General features: G+C 42.5%; 1 protein-coding gene and 1 pseudogene across 3 annotated transcripts in view; one reads left to right on the forward strand and one right to left on the reverse strand.

Annotated features, from left to right (window-relative positions):
- The window catches only part of FKBP5 (FKBP prolyl isomerase 5), a 138,474-nt gene that overhangs the window by 30,305 nt on the left and 93,656 nt on the right, over nt 1-14,513 (reverse strand). The gene's annotated exons all lie outside the window — the stretch shown is intronic.
- On the forward strand, nt 760-4,554 carry LOC140708882 (large ribosomal subunit protein eL36-like; annotated as a pseudogene).

Consider the following 14,513-nt stretch of genomic DNA (forward strand, 5'->3'; position numbering starts at 1 on the left):
TAGTGGTGTGATCTTGCCTCACTACAACCTCCACTTACTGCAACCTCTGCCTCCTGAGTTCAAGGAATTCTCATGACTCAGACTCCCGAGTAGCTGGGACCACCATGCCCAGCTAATTTTTGTGTTTTTAGTAGAGACAGGGTTTCGCCATGTTGGCCAGGCTGGTCTTGAACTCCTGACCTCAAGTGATCCTCCTGCCTCGGCCTCCCAAAGTGCTAGGATTACAGGTGTGAGCCACTGTGCCCAGCCTCTTTATTTTTTTGTTTTGAGTTGGGGGTCTCACTCTGTTGCCCAGCCTGGAGTGCAGTGGTGTGATCATGGCTCATTGCAGCCTCACACTCGTGGACTCAAGCTATTCTCCTTCCTCAGCCTCCCTAGTAGCTGGGACTACAGGCACACACCACCACGCCTGGCTATTTTGTTGTTGTTGTTGTTAAGAATGGGGTCTCACCATGTTGCCAGGCTGGTCTCATACTCCTGGCCTCAAGCAATCCTCCCACCTTGGCTTCCCGAAGTGTTGGGATTACAAGCGTAAGCCACCATGGCTGGCCAGAAAGACTTATTTTCTACTATGATTTTATTCTGCCTGAAGACTTGAAGATACCTTTTTGGAAGAAACAAATTATATAAATCCAAAATATTTGAAAGAATAAACACTGGCCACATTAGACCAAGTACCGTTATGACATTATTTTGTGAAAACATATAATAAAGTGGTTCCAAGAATTTGCTCTCTGTTCCTGGACTTACATCCCAGGACATTCATAAATACTTCAAAAGCATATGAAAAACAAAAATGTAAAGTCTCACAGCTCCATCAGATCTCAATACGGGCAGATGTAATCTTTCCTCTATTTTCAATTTTTAGTACATTGTTGGTGTTTCATTTATAAAGAACACGTAGCTAGACATGGTGGTTGTTCTCACTTTATAAGACCTTTTGCTTTTAATAGGTGACTTTACCCCATTCATATTTTTTGTAATCACTGACAATGAGTGGTTTTATTCTTGTCTTAGGTTTTTTACACGATGTTTTCTTTTCTTTCTTTTTTTTTTTTTTTTGAGACAGAGTCTCGCTCTGTCACCCAGCCTGGAGAGCAGTGGCGCGATCTTGGCTCACTACAACGTCTGCCTCCCGGGTTCACGTCATTCTCCCGCCTCAGCCTCCTGAGTAGCTGGGACTACAGGCGCCTGCCACCATGCCCAGCTAATTTTTTGTATTTTTAGTAGAGACAGGGTTTCACCATGTTAGCCAGGATGGTCTCGATCTCCTGACCTCATGATCTGCCTGCCTTGGCCTCCCAAAGTGCTGGGATTATAGGCGGGAGCCACCACGCCCGGCCAGTGCTTTCTTATTTTTTAAAACAACTTTTGCTCAATTGATGAAGTTTTCCTTGTTCCTCTATTTCCCCACTCCACATGGGGTGGTTTGGAAATTCTACATGCTATTCTTTTTTTTTTTTTTTTTTTTTTTTTGAGACAGAGTCTCGCTCTGTCGCCCAGGTTGGAGTGCAGTGGCCGGATCTCGGCTCACTGCAAGCTCCGCCTCCCAGGTTCGCGCCATTCTCCTGCCTCAGCCTCCCGAGTAGCTGGGACTACAGGCGCCCGCCACCTCGCCCGGCTAATTTTTTTGTATTTTTTTAGTAGAGACGGGGTTTCACCGTGTGAGTCAGGATGGTCTGGATCTCCTGACCTCGTGATCCGCCCGTCTCGGCCTCCCAAAGTGCTGGGATTACAGGCTTGAGCCACCGCGCCCGGCCACATGCTATTCTTACTAGTACTTTCCATTAAAGTCTGAACAAATCATTTAAAGAGATATATATATACACACACACACACATATTTATCAATGTTCAGAATCAGTCAGCATAAAGCATTCAATAAAATCCAACATTCCTTCATTATAAAAAACCCTCAATAAACTAAGCACCAAAGGAATATACTTCAAAATAGTAAGAGCCGCCTATGACAATATCTTTTTTTTTTTTTTTTTTTTGAGACAAAGTCTTATTCCATTGCCCAGGCTGGAGTGCAGTGGTGCAACCGTAACTCACCGAAGCCTCTATCACCCAGGCTCCAGTGATCCTCCTGCATCAGCCTCCCAAGTAAGCTGGGACTACAGGGGCATGCCACTATGTGCGGCTAATTGTTTTTTATTTTTTGTAGAGACAAGGTTTCACTATGCTGCCCAGGCTGGTCTTGAATTTCTAGGCTCATGCAATCCTCCTGCCTTGGTCTTCCAAAGTCCTGGGATTACAGGTGTGAACCACTGCACTGAGCTGTAAATATCATACCGAATGGGCAAAAGTTGGAAGCATTCCACCTAAGAACTGGAACAAAAAAAGGGTGTCCACTCCTATTCGGCATGGTACTGAGCCACAGCAATCAGTATATGGCAAGTCCTAGCCTGAGCAATCAGGCAAGAGAAAGAAATAAAAGGCATTCAAATAGGAAACCAGACCTCTACCTCTCACCATATATAAAAACAAACTCAAGATGGATTAAAGGCTTAAATGTAAGGCCTCGAAGTATATAAATCCCAGAAGAAAATCTAGAAAATACTCTTCTGGACATTGCCTAGGCAAAGAATTTATGACTAAGTCCCCAAAATCAAATGCAACAAAAAGAAAAACTGATAGTTGGGACCTAATTAAACTAAAGAGCTTCAGCATAGCAAAATAAACTACCAACAAAGCAGACGGACAAACTACAGAATGGGAGAAAACATTTGCATATTATGCATCTGACAAAGGACTAATATCCAGAATCTATAAAGAACTTAAACAAATCAACAAGAAAAAAAAAATAGCCCCATTAAAAAAGTAGGCAAACGACACGAAGCAGTCAACGAACATGCAAAAAATGCTCAACATCACCAATCATCAGAGAAATGCAAATCAAAACCATAATGTGATACCATCTCACACCTGAGTCAGAATGACTATTATTAAAAAATCAAAAAATAACAGATGTTGGCAAGGTTGTGGAGAAAAGGGAATGCTTAAACACTGTTGATGAGAATGGAAATCAGTTCAACTCCTGTGGAAAGCAGTTTGGAAATTTCTCAAAGAACTAAAAATCAAACTACCATTTGACCCAGCAATCCATTACTGGGTATACAACCAAAGGAAAATAAATCGTTCTATCAGAAAGAGAGCTAGCATTTGCACTGACATGTTTACTGCAGCATTGTGTGTGTGTGTGTGTGTGTGTGTGTGTGTGTGTTTGAGACACAGTTTCACTCTGTTGCCCAGGCTAGAGTGCAGTGGCATGATCTTAGCTCACTACAACCTCCACCTTCCAGGTTCAAGCAATTCTCCTGCCTAAGCCTCCCAAGTAGCTGGGACTATAGGCACCCGCCACCACGCCTGGCTAATTTTTGTATTTTTAGTAGAGGTAGGGTTTCACCATATTGGCCAGGCTGATCTTAAACTCCTGACCTCAAATGATCCGCCTACCTCGCCCTCCCAAAGTGCTAGGATTACAGGCATGAGCCACCACACCCAGCTTGTTTTGTTTTGAGACAGGGTTTAGCTTTGTTGTCCAGGTTAGAGTGCAGTGGTATAAATGTGACCCAAATGATCCTCCCACTACAGCCTCCTGAGTAGCCGGCACTACAGGCATGCACCACCATGCCTGGCTTTTTTTTTTTTTTCTTTTTTCTGTAGAAATGGGGTCTTACTATGTTGCCCAGTTTGGTCTCAAACTCCTGGGCTCAAGTGATCTTCCCACCTTGGCCTCCCAAAGTGCTGGGATTACAGGCATGAGCCACCATGCCCAGCACAGCACTTACTCTTAAGTACAGTTATATTCTTAGTAGCAAAGACACAGAATCAACCTAGGTGTCCATCTACGGTGGATTGGATAAAGAAAATGTGGGCTTCCTTCCACTACGGCCACCACTGGAGAGCAGCAGCCATGGCTCTGTGTTACCCTATAGCCGTGGGCCTCAATAAGGGCCACAAGGTGACAAGAACGTGAGGAAGCCCAGGCACAGCCACCCTGGCAGGCACCTTACCAAATACACCAAGTTCGTGCAGGATATGATCTGAGAGGTGTGTGGCTTCACCCCATACGAGCCGTGCACCATGGAGTTACTGAAGGTTTCCAAGGACAAATGGGCCCTCAAGTTCATCAAGACAAGGGTGGGGATGCACATCCGTACCAAGAGGAAGCAGGAGGAGCTGAGCAATGTCCTGGCCACCGTGACAAAAGCCACTGCCAAGAAGGACAGAGCACTCTGCCCTGCCCTCTCTCCAAAGTAAAGAATAGCTTGACAGACGTGAAAGAAAAAAAAAAAAAAAAGAAAATGTGGTACATATACACCATGAAATACTATGCAGCCATAAAAAAGAATGAAAGGATGTCCCCTGCAGCAACACAGATGCAGCTGGAGGCCACTATCCTAAGTGAATTAACACAGAAATAGAAAACCAAATACTGCCTGTTCTCACTTATAAGTAGGAGCTAAACTGAGTACACACAGACATAAAGATGGAGACAAGAGACACTGGGGACTCCAAAAGTGAAAAACGATGGAGGGGTAGGTACAAGGGCTATATTCTCTGTTCACTACCTGGATGATGGGTTCAATAGAAGCCCAAACCTCAGCATTACAGACAATATATCCATGTAACAAACTGGCACATGTCTCCCCTGAATCTTAAAAATAAAATAAAAGAATTAATCAGCATAATCTCCCCTGGAACAAGAAATTAAGACAGCTAGTTGTGGTAGTACACTAGCTTGTAATCTCAACTACTTGGGAGGCTGCAGCAGGCAGATCGCTTAAGCCCTGGAGTTCAAGACCAGCTTGAGCAATATAGCAAGACCCAGTCTCTAGAAGGATAAAAAAAGTTAGCTGGGTGTGCACCTGCAGTCCCAGCTACTCTGGTGGCCGAGATGGGAAGACGGCTTGAGGGCAGGAGGTTGAGCTGCAATGAGCCACAACTGTGCCACTGCATGCCAGCCTGGATGACAGAGCAAGACCTCATTTCCAAAAAAAAATTTTTTTTTTTTTTTTGAGACAGAGTCTTGCTCTGTCGCCCAGGCTGGAGTGCAGGGGCATGATCTCAGCTTACTGCAAGCTCTGCCTCCCGGGTTCACGCCATTCTCCTGCCTCAGCCTCCCAAGTAGCTGGGACTACAGGCACCCCCACCACGCCCGGCTAATTTTTTGTATTTTTAGTAGAGATGGGGTTTCGCCGTGTTAGCCAGGATGGTCTTGATCTCTTTTTTTTTTTTTTGAGACGGAGTCTCGCTCTGCCGCCCATGCTGGAGTGCAGTGGCCGGATCTCGGCTCACCGCTCCACCTCCCGGGTTCACGCCATTCTCCTGCCTCAGCCTCCCGAGTAGCTGGGACTACAGGCGCCCGCCACCTCGCCCGGCTAGTTTTTTGTATTTTTTAGTAGAGACGGGGTTTCACCGTGTTAGCCAGGATGGTCTCGATCTCCTGACCTCATGATCCGCCCGTCTCGGCCTCCCAAAGTGCTGGGATTACAGGCTTGAGCCACTGCGCCCGGCCGGTCTTGATCTCTTGACCTCATGACTCGCCTGCCTCGGCCTCCCAAAGTGTTAGGATTACAGGCGTGAGCCACCGTGCCCGGCCAAAAAATGTTTTAAAAAATAAAATAATTTTAGACAATTTTGCCTTCTGCTCTTCATTTCCTACCCTCACCACCTTTTGTTAAAATAATCCAGAATCCAGACTGTTATTTTTTTTTATTATTATTTTGAGACAGAGTCTCCCTCTGTCACCCAGGCAGTGGTATAATCCTGGCTCACTGCCACCTCTGTCTCCTGGGTTCAAGTGATTCTCCTGCCTCAGCCTCTTGAGTAGCTGGGATTACAGGCATGTGCCATCATACCTTGCTAAATTTTGTATTTTTAGTAGAGATGGGGTTTTGTCATATTGGCCAGGCTGGTTTTGAACTCCCAGCCTCAAGTGGCACACCCACCCTGCCCTCCCAAAGTGTGGGGATTACAGGTGTGGGCCACTGTGCCCAGTCCAGACTGTTTCATTATTAATATTACTTTTTTTTTTTTTTTGAGACGGAGTCTTGCTCTGTCGCCCAGGCTGGAGTGCAGTGGCTGGATCTCAGCTCACTGCAAGCTCCGCCTCCCGGGTTCACGCCATTCTCCTGCCTCAGCCTCCTGAGTAGCTGGGACTACAGGTGCCCGCCACCTCGCCCAGCTAGTTTTTTGTATTTTTCAGTAGAGACAGGGTTTCACTGTGTTAGCCAGGATGGTCTCGATCTCCTGACCTCGTGATCCACCCGTCTCGGCCTCCCAAAGTGCTGGGATTACAGGCTTGAGCCACCGCGCCCGGCCTATTAATATTACTTTTAACATTACAGCTCTACTGCTTCAGAGATCTTCCAGGATAAATGTATCTGATATGGGAATTACTTTTTTTTTCTCGCTACTGTTTCTTATGCCTTAAGTTGTTGCTTCTTATTTTTTTGTTTGTTTTGGTACATCTCACAGTATTTTTTTTCAAAAACATGAGTCTGCAAATTCCAAAAAGTTAATTTTGTTCTCGTACATAAACGATAGTTTGGCTGAGTACGGAATTCTAGGTTCAAAATACATATAGCTATAGACAATCATCAAAAGCATTGTCTTTGGTGTAATGAGTAAGATTCTTATTCCTTTGCACATAGCTTGTTCTTCCTTGGAAGAGTTCAGAATTTTCTTGTAAGCTACAGAATTCAGAAATTTCACCAGGATGTATCTGGGTGAAAAATCACTCCTTCCTCCTGGGTACCACTATCAACTGGCCCTTTCAATCTTAAGACTGTTTTTCTTTCATCGCCTATAGGAAATTTTCTATTAGATGTTTGATTACATGCATATTACCTCTCCTGGATTTATTATCCGTATCTTCTAATTTCTTTTTCACTATTCATCCCTCTTTTTTCCTGTGTTCTGAGAAATCCTTGGCTGTCTTTCAGATCACCAGATTTCAGGGACTGTCCATTTTGCTCTTCAACCCTTCCTGAGTTTCAGTTTTGATTAATCATGCTCTAATTTCCAGAAACTTTCTTGTCCTCCCTTTCCTTTTTCAGGGAAGTTGGCTTTTTGACTTGTGAATTTGATGTCCTGTTAACAATTTCTGAAGACAATAATTAGTATTTTTAAAGTTCTCTTCTACTTCTTCTGTTAGTCCACTTTAGTGGTGCTTTTTTTCATGAGATTTGCTGATGATTCTTTATTGTCTGGCCATATTATAAAGGAAGGATTTGGGATGATCAAATGACTAGAGTTAGCTGGCACCATTTTTCTAAGCAATTGGATATGTTTCCATGGCAGGCCTTTCTGCAAAAGGATGGGCTGATTGTGGGGATCTAAGGGTGAAGATTTCACAAATATTTATTAAGCATTTACTATGAGCTGGGCATGATGGCACAGGGAAGTTGACTTCAGGAGCAGAATACTTTAGCATTATTTACTGTGAAAAGCTGTCTTTTCACTTTTTTCCCCTTTAAATTTGTTTTAAAAGTTCAAAAAAGGCCGGGCGTGGTGGCTCACGCCTGTAATCCCAGCACTTTGGGAGGCCAAGGCAGGTGAATCACGAGGTCAGGAGACAGAGTCCATCCTGGCTAACATGGTGAAACCCCGTCTCTACTAAAAATACAAAAAAATTAGCTGGGCATGGTGGCAGGCGCCTGTAGTCCCAGCTACTCGGGAGGCTGAGGCAGGAGAATGGTGTAAACCCGGGAGATGCAGCTTGCAGTGAGCCGAGATCACACCACTGCACTACAGCCTGAGTGACAGAGTGAGACTCCGTCTCAAAAAAAACAAAAAGGTTTCAAAAACTGCATTCATTTTCCCTAGTCTAAGTCCCAACACTTGGAGTCTTTTGAGGCACATTTGATTTTATTATTTATTTTTAAATGTATTTTATTATTTTTCTATTTTATTTTAGAACCTGGTCTTACTGGTTTTAGCTTGGGAGAAAAAGTCACAGCCAGACCCTAGTCTAGTAGTTTTCAGTCCTTGCCTGCAAACTAGAATAATCTGGGAGTTAAAAAAAAAAAAAAAAAAAAAAAAAGCCAGGCGCTGTGGTTCACGCCTGTAATCCCAGCACTTTGGGAGGCCGAGGCGGGCGGATCACAAGGTCAGGAGATAGAGACAATCCTGGCTAACACGGTGAAACCCCGTCTCTACTAAAACTATAAAAAATTAGCCGGGCGCGGTGGCGGGTGCCTGTAGTCCCAGCTACTCCGGAGGCTGAGGCAGGAGAATGATGTGAACCTGGGAGGCGGAGCTTGCAGTGAGCCGAGATCGCGCCACTGCACTCCAACCTGGGTGACAGAGGGAGACTCCGCCTCAAAAACAAAAACAAAAACAACTTGTGCCTAGAGTTCCACCTTCTGAGATTTGAGATTCTTATTTAACTGGTCTGGGTGTCAGAATTTTTAAAAGCTCCCTAGGTAATTCTAAATTCAGGAAAAGTTGAGAACTACTGCACTGGAGGTTTACTGGCCCCGCTGTTCCCATCTTGTTTTATAACAACCCTGATGATTGCTGCACAGCCTGCTCGGGCTACCTCATACCAGCTGACTATGAGCTTGGAGTTCCGCCTAAGCCTGTTGAGAGGAACAGTAAGTACCTCTGCATAAGTCCTCTTTACACCTGTCTTGGGTTGGATTTGCTGAGACTAGTTTCCATTGGTCCAACTCCATCAACTTTACATATTCCAGAAATTCTCTATAATTTCTGATCCACTGTTACATTCCTCCCCTTTCCAGCACTATTATTGATTTCTTCTTCTTTTGAAAATCTTTGCTCCCTCCATCTATCATTTCAGTGAGATTTGGAGAGGGAAAGGAGGTACGCCAACAACTGGAACCTGTAGAACACTCTGTTGAAAATTTCACATTTAAAAATACTGCTGACTATCTGCATTCTTTGCATTCAAATGTGGCTGAAAGTACTGAGAGGCAAGAGAACCACATACAGCCAGCATTTTGATGGGCCTCTTCCAACCACTAAAGTTGACAAATCAGACGATGTGAGAGACTGGGGGATGGGGGAAGAGTAATTGGTAACTATTTAGAACCTTATGTAAGTCAGATTTGATTTTATAAGAAAGTAAAGCTTAAAAGTAGCAATGTAGCCATGACTTGCAATTAAACTTAAGTATAAGGACTGAAGTATCAGTCATCATAATCATATCAATTAGAGTACCTTAGAACACAGTAACTTTTTAAATGAAAGGAAAACTTTGAATAAAAATTACAAGATGGTCATCTTAACTGACACAAGAAAAAGCATAGTGGGACAGATTCTGGAAACTGATCTGCAACCATTAGGATCCTCATATAAAGAGTAAAAATCAAAATTTCTTTGAGAAAGAATAATCCCATCAAACTAACCTATCTCCTCCATACACAGACGAATTATGAAAAGGAAGTAAAAGTTTACAATTCAGTAAAAGCTTTCTTGAGTCCATAATGTTATTCTTCCCCCAGAACCTAGAGAAATATGAGTTAGATAAGATTACTATTAAGATACATGATTAATTTGAAGATGGTTATTAAAGGCAAATTAGGTCTCTAATAACCATGGTAGAGCCAAGAGGATTTGCTGATGGATGACATGTAGTAGATAAGAAAAAGAGGAGACAGCCAGGCACAGTGGCTCACGCCTGTAATCCCAACACTTAGGGAGGCCAAGGTGGGTGGATCACCTGAGGTCAGGAGTTCAAGATCAGTCTGGCTAACATGGCAAAACCCCATCTTTGCTAAAAATACAAAAATTAGCTGGGTGTGGTGGTATGTGCCTGCAGTCCTAGCTACTCGGGAGGATGAGGTGGGAGAATCACTTGAACCTGGGAGGCCACAGTTGCAGTGAGCTAAGATGTGCCATTGCACTCCAGCCTTGGCGACAGAAAAAGAAAAAGAGGAGTCAAGGATCTTTTTCCTTAGATCAATTAAAAGGAAGCAAAACAAATTAGTGAAACACAATATATAGGGTAGAAAAAATTAAGTGTCCACTAAATGTCTGACATTCTTGTTCATAACTATTTGTATTAGTCCATTCTCATGCTGCCATGAAGAACTGCCTGAGACTGGGTAATTTATAATGAAAAGAGGTTTAATTGACTTACAGTTTCACATGGCTGGGGAAGCCTCAGAAAACTTATAATCACGGCAGAAAGGGAAGCAAACATGCCCTTCTTCACATGGTGGGAGGAGACAGAAGGGCCGGCAGGGTTTCCCTGCCAGACACTTGTAAAACCATTAGATCTCGTGAGAACTCACTCTATTATGAGAACAGCACGGGAGAAACTGCCCCCATGATTCAGTTACCTCCCACTGGGGGATCATGGGAACTACAATTCAAGATGAGATTTGGGTAGGCACATAGCCAAACCATATCACTGTCACACAACCTGTGGGAGTGAAAATTATTCCCATTTTACAGATTTAAAAAAAACTGGATGCTCCAGGTAGTTACGTAACTTGTCTAAAGTCATAAAAATATCAGGGAGCAATTCCAAGATTCGAAACTCAAGTCCATCACTTTCAAAGCCTATCTGTCCCCTCCTCTACACCACTTCATTGTCTCTTTACACAGAAATGGCAGAAATTTAGTAAATCACGTATCTATAACAACAAATTGTAATAGGTGATCAGTGTCTATTGTTCTTGTTCACTCTACAGCTGACTTTAGTTCCAGGTTTTATTTTATTTTATTTATTTATTTGAGACAGAGTTTCACTCTGTCACCCAGGCTGGAGTGCAGTGGTGTGATCTCTGCTCACTGCAATGTCCGCATCCCAGGATCAAGTGATTCTCCTGCCTCAGTCTCCCAAATAGCTGGGATTACAGGTGCCCACCACCACTCCAAGCTAATTTTTTTTATTTTTAGTAGAGATGGGGTTTTGCCATGTTGGCCAGACTGGTCTTGAATTCCTGACCTCAGGTGATCCGCCCGCTTCGGCCTCCCAAAGTGCTGGGATTACAGGCATGAGCCACCACACCTGGCCTAGTTCCAGGTTTTATATCTGGTTTCACATCTAAGTGTATCTGGTGATGCTATAAAGAAAAGGCAAACCAGTAAAGACTGAGAAGATTTCAAAAAGAACAAGGTGATCTTGGTTTTGAACAGGGACCACCTTTAGGGTAATCTTTGTTCTCCTCCCCCAGATAGCTAACTTGTTTAAAGGAGGAAAAACCAGGACATTTTAACCTTGATAAATGAAAGTATGACACAATAAATTTCTATAAAATAGATTTGTTCCAGAAAACCAAGGAAGTCTTTTGAGTGAAAAAGTAAAATCAACCATTTACTCTAAAATTTCCCAGGAAAGTACATTCTATCAAGATGAAAGACAAAAGATTAGTCATTGCCCTTTCTTTTGTTCTTTTTTTCTTTTTTTTTAAACGGAGACAGAGCCTTGTTCTGTTGCCCAGGCTGGAGTACAAGTGGCATGATCACAACTCTCTGCAGCCTTGAACTCCTGGGCTCAAGAGATCCTCCTGCCTCAGCCTTCTGGGTAGCTGGGACTAAAGGCATGTGCTATCACACGTGGCTAAATGTTAAATTTTTTGTAGAGACAAGGTCTCTATGTTACTCAGGATGGTCTCAAATTCTTGAGGTCAAGCCATCCTCCTGCCTCAGCCTCCCAAATTGCTGGGACTACAGGTGTGAGCCACCATACCTGGCTCCCTTTGTTGACAGAAACAGAAAAAATAAAATGACATAAAACATAATAAAATACAGGAAGAAAAACCAGGATCTAATGACATAACTAATGAGACTGGAATAGGGTGGAAATAATGGGGAAATGGGAACAGGTTAATAGGGATGAGGGGGGGAATGACACTTTTGAGTATATTGTTTTTTGTATAGTTTAAAATCATGATAATGTTTCACATATCCAAAATAAAACAAATAATTAAAATTAACCAGAGCATGGCAGGAACCCAAAATGGAATATAAACAGTAACAAATGAACAATTTGTTACAACTGAGTAACACAATCACATTGAAGGGGTGAGGAAGAAAGAAGTTACCTCAGTTGGAAATCAAGTGTTTTGAATATACACTATAAGGTCAATGACAAAAGGTACTATACACAAATATTTCCTAAAGTCAGTTTGTCACAGGGGTCTAGGTTAGCAATTCTAAAACCACCTTACATATACACTAGGATGGAGCCATGAGTATGCTGTGGAGAATGAGAGCACTTTCTCACTTCTGGAGAATGGTGTTTCAAATGAGCAAAGGGCAAGTAAACTTGCAGTGTTGGATTGGAACTGGAACTGCAACTGCCAGTGAGTATTCATGGTTTTTCACATATATATACAGGCTGGCCGGGCGCGGTGGCTTATTCCTGTAATCCCAGCACTTTGGGAGGCCGAGGCAGGCAGACCACGAGGTCAGGAGTTCGAGACCAGCCTGGCCAACATGGTGAAACCCCATCTCTACTGAAAATACAAAAAACAGCTGGGCGTGGTGGCGGGCACCTGTAATCCCAGCTACTCCGGAGACTGAGACAGGAGAATCGCTTGAACCTGGGAGGCGGAAGTTGCAGTGAGCTGAGATTGCACCATTGCACTCCAGCCTGGGCGACAGAGTAAGACTCTGTCTCCAAAAAAACAAAACAAAACAACAACAACCACTATACACACACACAGGCTGATATAGAAATACATACAGATGTATATGTATGTATGTTGAGGTTCATATGTTCTCTATCTCTCTGTCTGCTAAGAGGGTCTAGGAATGATGACATCTCATAGCAGGAGCAAACCTAGCACTCAGATCTTAGTTTCTAAATGCCTTTCTCCAATAAAAGGAATCAGGGCTCTTTGGAGAAATGGTCGGTTCCAGGTCTGGGGCAGGAAAATTTTAAGACGAGCCATGAGTGTCTTGTGGTACCAGAAAGTAAGGAAGTGCTTTAAAAAAATGGGGATAATATTGAAAGGACACAAAAACAAACTCAAAGGAGTTTCCAATGGTCAAATCTGGGACAATCTGAACAACAAAATAAATAAGAATAGTAATGAATAATAACTTACAGAATAAATACACACAGGTCCATAATGATATAAATCAACTGAATAAATATACAGTAGGATTCAAATTAATGTAGAGAGAATAACAGCAATAGAGAATTTACCATTAGTCAAAAGGTACAGTAATAACTGTTGCATGCAAAAATCAGCAAATGTCAAAATGAGTGTGTAAAGTTGTGATATAAAACAAGATAGTACTTCCCTCCTAATACTTTTTAATTACAAAGGGAAAATAGTAACTTTGCAGTAGTGAAACATGGTTTCCCACCTTAACCCAGTGTTCCAAGGTAACATCACCAGTAATGAGACATCAATATCATGTACCTCTTGATAATGATGAAAGGCACAACATCACTTCAGTGGTATTTTCAAAAAATGCATAACCTCAATCTAATTAAAAACATCCCAGAAACCCAAATTGAGGGATATTCTACAAAATGGTCAGTTGTATTCAAAATAGTAGAGTAGGCCGGGTGCGGTGGCTCACGCCTGTAATCCTAGCACTTTGGGAGGCTGAGGCAGGTGGATCACCCGAGGTCAAGAGTTCAAGACCAGCCTGAACAACACGGTGAAACCATGTCACTAAAAAAAATTAAAAATTAGTCAGGCATGGTGGCGTGCGCCTATAGTTCCAGCTACTTGGGAGGCTGAGACAGGAGAATTGCTTGAACCCAGGAGGTGGAGGTTGCAGTGAGCTGAGATTACGTCACTGCACTCCAGCCTAGGTGGGAGAGCAAGACTCCATCTTAAAAAAAAAAAAAAAAAAAAAAAAGTAAATACAATGCTGGATCTTGAGTTTGATCTTAGACCAGAAAACGACAGTAGTGTAGTAACTGGTGAAATTCAAATAAGATCTGGAAAACAGTTACTGGTACTATATCAATGTTAACTTCCTGATTTTGATAAATGTACTGTGATTAGGTAAGATGTTAACATTTAGAGGAAGCTGTGTGAGGCATATAAGGGAACACTGTATACTAGTTGTGCAACTTTTCTGTAATTCTAAAATTATTTCAAAACAGAAAGTTAAAAAAAATTGACTCCCATCACAAGGATTACCAAAAGCAAGATTTGATTTAATTTAGTCTGCTCTAAAGTTGTCTCCACAGTAGTAATGTTGTGGTATTGTCCATAATTGGGAAAAGTTTTCCCTCTTAGTTGACAAAACCCTCCAGTTTAAAAATATAAATTACTGAATCTAGGGAGTTCCTGTATCCATAGGAGTAAACCTCTACCTTTGTAGATACATTTGAAATTTTTCATAATAAAAATTTAAAATACACATTATAGACAAGCTTAAGTGCTTACTAATATAGTGAAGATGATTTTCTATCATTCCTACAACTTTTGTAAATGTTTAGAATTCTATGATGGAGTTTTAGGGCTAGTAGGACCTTAAAAATTAAGCAGTTCCACCTTGCCTCACTGCATAGGAAGGATGCTAACGCCCAGAGGTGAGGTCTAGTTGGAGCCAGCCTGAGAC

Source organism: Chlorocebus sabaeus, chromosome 17 (genome assembly GCF_047675955.1).
Source record: "Chlorocebus sabaeus isolate Y175 chromosome 17, mChlSab1.0.hap1, whole genome shotgun sequence".
In the NCBI taxonomy this organism is placed as follows: domain Eukaryota; kingdom Metazoa; phylum Chordata; class Mammalia; order Primates; family Cercopithecidae; genus Chlorocebus; species Chlorocebus sabaeus.